This window comes from Berghia stephanieae, unplaced genomic scaffold (genome assembly GCF_034508935.2).
Source record: "Berghia stephanieae isolate SIO BIC M18660-M18661 unplaced genomic scaffold, UCSD_Bste_1.3 scaffold5090, whole genome shotgun sequence".
NCBI lineage: Eukaryota > Metazoa > Mollusca > Gastropoda > Nudibranchia > Aeolidiidae > Berghia > Berghia stephanieae.
Window position 1 is genome coordinate 1 of NW_027626501.1, and position 6,014 is coordinate 6,014.

The following is a 6,014-nucleotide window of genomic DNA, read 5'->3' on the forward strand; positions in this document are numbered from 1 at the left end:
AAACTTTGGTCAGCGCTTTTCCCTACGGACGAATTTTTAATGAAAAAAACCCCCCACCTATGATCGCACCTGGACCTCCCCATTTCCCACCTTTTGAACTTGGGGGCCTTCCCTTAGGGCCCTGTCCCGCTTGGGGAGTGTTAAACGCGTTCCCGTACTTTTGCTAGAGTCGGGCGATCAGATCGGGCTCGATCGAGTTTTGGCCCACGGCCGGCCAACCGCCGGGGGTTTAAATCCCGGTTTGGGGGGCTTTATTCAACGTTTTTATCGCCTCGTCGATTCAGGGTTACCCACGGCGTCCCTGGGGTAAGAAGCCTCGCTCGGCCGAGAAGGCCCCCTGGCCCGGGGCGCTCCCGCGGGAAGCCCCCCGAGGGCCGAGGGAAAAAATTTGGGGCAGCGCTTTTCCCCTACAGCGAATTTGAATGAAATAAACCCACCCCCCCAATTTCGCACCGGGACCTCCCCATTTCCGACCGGGTTTTTAACTTCGGGCCCCTTCCCGTTAGGGCCCCACTCGTTGCGGGGTGTTTTTAAAGCTTCCGTACTTCGAGAGTCGGGCGATCGACGACTCGGGGTCGATCGAGTTGGCCCACGCGGCGGCCAAACCCTGCCGGGGGTTCAAATCCCGGTTTGGGAGCTTTATTCATACGATTTTATCGCCTCGTCGATTCGAGGCTTTACCGCACGGGCGTCCCTGGGGTTAAGAAGCTCTCGCTACGGCCCAAAGAAGGACTCTAGCGCCGGGACGCCTCCGCGGTAAGCCCCCCGAGGCCGAGGGAAAAAAACTTTGGTCGAGCGCTTTCCCTACGGAGCGAATTTGAATGAAATAAACCCACACACCTATGATCGCACCCTGGGGACCTCCCCATTGCCGCCCGGTTTTGAACTTCGGGGCCCCTTCCCGTTAGGGCCCTGTATCGTTTGCGCGGAGTGTTAAACGCGTTCCCGCTACTTCGCTAGAGTCGGGCGATCGACGACTCGGGCTCGAATCGAGTTGGCCCACGGGGCGGCAACCTGCGGGGTTCAAATCCCGGTTTGGGAGTTTTATTCATAGTTTTTATCGCCTCGTCGTTTTCGAGGTTTTAAAACGCAAGGGCGTCCTGGGGAAAGAAGCTCCCCGCTACGGCCGAGAAGGACTCTAGCGCCGGGACGCTCCGCGGTAAGCCCTCCGGGGGCCCGAGGGAAAAAAACTTTGGTCGAGCGCATTTCCCTACGGACGAATTTGAATGAAATAAACCCACCACTTATGATCGCACCTGGACCCTCCCCATTGCCGACCGGTTTTGAACTTCGGGGCCCTTCCGTTAGGGCCCTGTACTCGTTTCGGAAGGACCGTTTACGCGGCGTTAAACGCGTTCCCGCTACTTCGCTAGAGTAGTGCGATGGAAATTCGGGCTGTTCGGAGGTCGGGCTCGGGTTTGCCATACGTGCCTGGGGTCGAATCTGAATTTGCACCAAAAAAATTTTTTTTTTTAGTAGTCCGCAAGAGGAAAAAGGGCTACCTTACCAGGGGTTTGGGACGTATAGTAGGGAAGGGGGTCGTCGTCGGAAAAAATTGAAATTGAAGCAAGGCGAGCCGAAAGGCGCCGGGGGGGCCTCTGGTACACCCACGGTCACCAGCGCCTGGACGAGCGGTGGTCGGAGAGTCCGGAGTCGGTCCCAGGTTAGCTCCTCGGTAGAGGACCTAGAGTCGTGTGTGAGCGCGAGCGTGTCCGGGCGGTCGGAGCAGTTTCCCACCCAGCAGCGAAAAAGGCCGAAGGGGTGACGTTTGTGCGGTAGAGTCGAGAAGGCCGTCGGGGAAGGAGTCGAGCGTGGGGGTTCTCGGCGTCTTTGGGGTTCGGTCGTCGGCGCCCGTAGCCTCCTGTCCCAGCGGGTCCGTCCCGCCGGGTTGGAAATGGATACGCTACCAGGTTGATCCTGCCTGTAGTCTTATGCTTGTCTTGAGGGTTAAGCATGCACGCCTATGCTCACCCTAACAGAAGGGGAAGCCGCGAATGCTCAGTATATCGGCGATAATACACGGGGGGGGCGATGTTTGTCCGGACACCTGTAGGAATCCCAGAGCTAATACGTGCACACGAGTCCTCCTCCTAACGGGGTTACCCCCGCGGGGGAGGGCGCATTTATTAGGATCTTGACCGGCGGCGGGGTTAACGCCGCCCGCCAGGCTGAGGGCGAACTCTGGGTATGTGACGACCGCTGTTAGCGGCGTGCCCCTTTGGGTCGCCGTCCATCAAATTTAGACGGCCCGGGGAAGAGCCCCCGTGTTGGGTACGGGGGACGGAGGATCAGGGTTCGATCCGGAGAGGGAGCCTGCGAGACGGCCTACCACGCTTAAGGGTGGCAGCAGGCGCGCAACTTACCCACTCCCAGCACGGTGAGGTTAGTGAAGATAAAAAGTCGGGGGCTGGGGTCGCATGCGAGCCTAGCGGTCGGATTGAGCGTAGACCAAAAACGTGCCGTTGATGACCTATCGGAGGGCAAGCCTGGTGCCAGCAGCCGCGGTAATTCCAGCTCCGAGGCGTATGTTGTAGTTGCTGCGTTTTAAAAAAGCTCGTAGTTGGATCTCTGAGGGGGGACGGCAGCGGACAAACCGCGGGTGACGTTGCCCCGGCGATTATGCACCGTCGGGTTTTGGGGATGGGCAACGGTGCCTTCCGTGCCGCAACCGGACCCTCGCGACGGATCTCGCCGGGCATCGCTTGCCCGTCGCTGCCGGTTTAGTCTCTTTTCCGTCTTAAGCCGTGTCGGCTTGGTACTGGCGTATCTGGGCCGACACTAAGGTACGGGCGGGGTTCTCCCTGAATCAATTGGAGTGCTCAAAGCAGGTTTGTGCTCGCACAGCTTTGCTCGGAACGATGTGATGACGCCACCCCCCCCGCAATGTAACCACGGGACCGGTCTCCGTGGGGGCGGTGGGCGAGGTCTATAGAGACGGCCGGGGGGCGGCGTACTACGCGGGGAGGGGTGGAATCCGACGATCGCGGTGGGACGAACAAGAGCGAAAAGGGACCGGCCCAAGAGCGCCTTCGTTGATCATGAACGAAAGTCGGAGGAACGAACGCGATCAGGTACCGCGGTAGTTCCGACAGTAAACCATGCCGACCCGGGTTTCGCGGGGACGTCCCCTGTGGGGAAGGCTCGCGAGGCCCGGAGAAATCAGAGTGCCTGGGCTCCGGGGGGAGTACGGTCGCAAGGCTGAAACTTAAAGGAATTGACGGAAGGGCACCACCAGGAGTGGAGCCTGCGGCTCAATTTGACTCAACACGGGGAAGCTTACCCCGGTCCGGACACCGCGTGGATTGACAGACTGAGGCTCTTTCATGATTCGGTGGGTTGGGGGGTGCATGGCCGTTGCTAGCCCGTGGAGCGATCCGTCTGGTTCATTCCGATAACGGGCGAGTCTCTGCCCTGGCGGATAACAAACGGCGGTCAAGAGGGGCCCGTCTCACGGGTTGGGTCGGCTTTTCGGCTCTCGGGTCGGGCGTCGGTCTTCCCACTCAGGGAGAGGCGGTGCCCCGGACCGCCGTCGCGCAGGCCGCGTCCTGCAGGGATTGGGACCTCGAGCGGGGTGGCGTACGAGTTTGGAGCCATAACAGGTCTGTGATGCCCTTAGACGCCCTTTGGGCTGCACGTGTGTACAGTGGTGGCGCCAGCCGGCGCGGTGTAGACCGTGAGCGTAGGAGTCTTCATGTCCGGGGTCGGTCTTCCTGCGAGTTGGGGCCGTGAACTCGGAATCCCACGTAGTTGGCACGAGAAGGGGGTCGTATTTGGGGGCCGGGTTTTGGAAACCCCGGGCAAAAAGGCGGCGGTTTTGCCCCGGGGGGGTTTTGGGGTTCCCCGGGGGGGGGCTCCGGGCCGTCGAAAAGGGGCGCAGCGTTATTCCGGTACCTGCCCGACCCGCTTGAAACAAAGGACCAAGGAGGGGGGACGCCTTTCGACGGCGAAGTGAAAGCGAGAGGCCCTCCGGGCCGAGGGGGGGGGAAATCTCTCGGGCGACTCACCGAGTCCCGGAGCGCACCGCCGGCCGGCGGTCGCCGCGTTGAGGGGCCCTGTCGGAGCATGAGTGCAGGCGTCGGGACCCGATAGATGGTGATCTACGCCTGAGCAGAGCGAAGCCGGGGAAACTCTGGTGGAGGCTCGGAAGCGACTCTGACGTGCAAATCGACCGCCCGACTTGGGCGTAGGGGCGAAAGACCAATCGAACCATCTAGTAGCTGGTTTCCCTCCGAAGTTTCCCTCAGGATAGCCGGTGCCGACGGCAACAAATTTTCACTCGGTAAAGCGAATGGTTGGAGGCATCGGGGGCGAAACGCCCTCGTCCTACTCTCAAACTTTCAACGGGTGAGGCGCCAGACCCGCCTCGCACGGGGCCTGGCCTAGAATCACGGGTGCCGAGTGGGCCATTTTTGGTAAGCAGAAACTGGCGCTGCGGGATGACCGAACGCCCGGTTGTGGTGCCCAACGCAGGACGCTCACGGGAAAGCTAAAGGTGTGGGTCGGTACTGACAGCAGGGCGGTGGCCACGGAAGTCGGAATCCGCCAAGGAGTGTGTAACAACTCACCTGCCGAACCGACCCGCCCTGAAAATGGATGGCGCGCTGAGCGTCGGACCCACAGGGGGGCCGGCCCCCGCCAGCGGGAGGGGTGCGACTCCCCCTCCCGGCAGGCCGGGCGAGTAGGAGGTGCGCCGCGGTGGGGGTTGAAAGCCCGGGAGCGATCCCGTTCGGAGCCGCCCGGGTGAAGATCTTGGTGGTAGTAGCAATATTGAACGGAGAGTACTTTTCAAGGCCGAAGTGGGGGAATGGTTCCGCGGGAACAGTGCATGTACGTGGGTGAGTCGGTCCTAAGGGGCGGGTTTAAAGCTCCCTTGCGAAGCGGGTACGAAACAGCGCCGGGCGGGCGGCCGAACGGGCGCCGCGCCTGGCCTGTCAGTCACCCTGCGACCGCCGAAAGGGAATCCAGTTAAGGTTCGCTCGGAACCGGGCGGCGGAGAACGGCCCCCCTCGTCGCGACTACTTTCCCGGGCGTGGGGGGGGGGCCGCGGCGACGCCGACAGAACGGGGAACGCTGCCGGGGGGCACCGGGAGAGCCGTCGTCTCTTTTAAGGTCTGGTTCGCCCTGGAATCGGGTCGACCGGAGAAAGGGCTGGCCAGGCCGAAAAGCGTCGCCGTAAGACATGGCTGCGTCCGGAGCGCTCACGGCGGTCCGTGGAAACAACCCCGTCGAGGGCACGTCAATCTCGCTGCCCGGGCCGTACTCATGTCCGCAGCAGGTCTCCTAGGGGTTGGCAGCCTCTGGTCCACGGATAATGTAGGTAAGGGAAGTCGGCAAAATGGATCGTAACTTCGGGAGAAGGGTTGGCTCTGAGGGCCGGGACGGTCGGGCTAGGGGAGGAAGCGGGCAGAACCGCACGCACCCTGAGGGGACACTCCGGGGGGGAGAGACGTGCGCGGAAACCCGTGGGGGCCCGGGCCGAGCGGCCTCGCTCGGCTGACGCCCCTTCGCGGGGCGCGTTGGCTGCGCGGGGGGACAACCGACGCGACCTCCGACTCACGCTGTCTCAGAACTGTCCCCGGACAGGGGGAATCCGACTGTCTAATTAAAACAGAGCGTCTCGACAGCCTGAAAAGGTGTTTACGGGACGTGATTTTTGCCCGTGCTCAGAATGTCAAAGTGAAGGAGATTCGCATAAGCGCGGGTAAACGGCGGGAGTAACTATGACTCTCTTAAGGTAGCCAAATGCCTCGTCGTCTAATTAGCGGGCGCGCACGAACGGATTAACGAGATTCCCACTGTCCCTACTACGCCCCGGGCGAAATCACAGCCAAGGGGGAAAGGGCTTGGTGAAATCAGCGGGAAAGAAGACCCTGTCGAGCTTGACTCTAGTCCCACTCTGTGGAGGAGCGTGGGGGTGTAGCATAGGCGGTAGCGTCTTCGGGCGCGAAAAGTGAAATACCGCTACCCCCGCGGGACCTCCACTTACCCGACGGAGTGGGGACTCGGCCCTTCCA

At 61.6% G+C, this 6,014-nt stretch overlaps 2 pseudogenes; both read left to right on the plus strand.

Annotated features, from left to right (window-relative positions):
- The first annotated feature begins 1,906 nt into the window (after nucleotides 1-1,906).
- LOC144961951 (small subunit ribosomal RNA) lies at nucleotides 1,907-3,803 on the plus strand (annotated as a pseudogene).
- An 87-nt stretch (nucleotides 3,804-3,890) lies between these two features.
- Nucleotides 3,891-6,014, plus strand: LOC144961952 (large subunit ribosomal RNA; annotated as a pseudogene; the record flags this gene model as incomplete).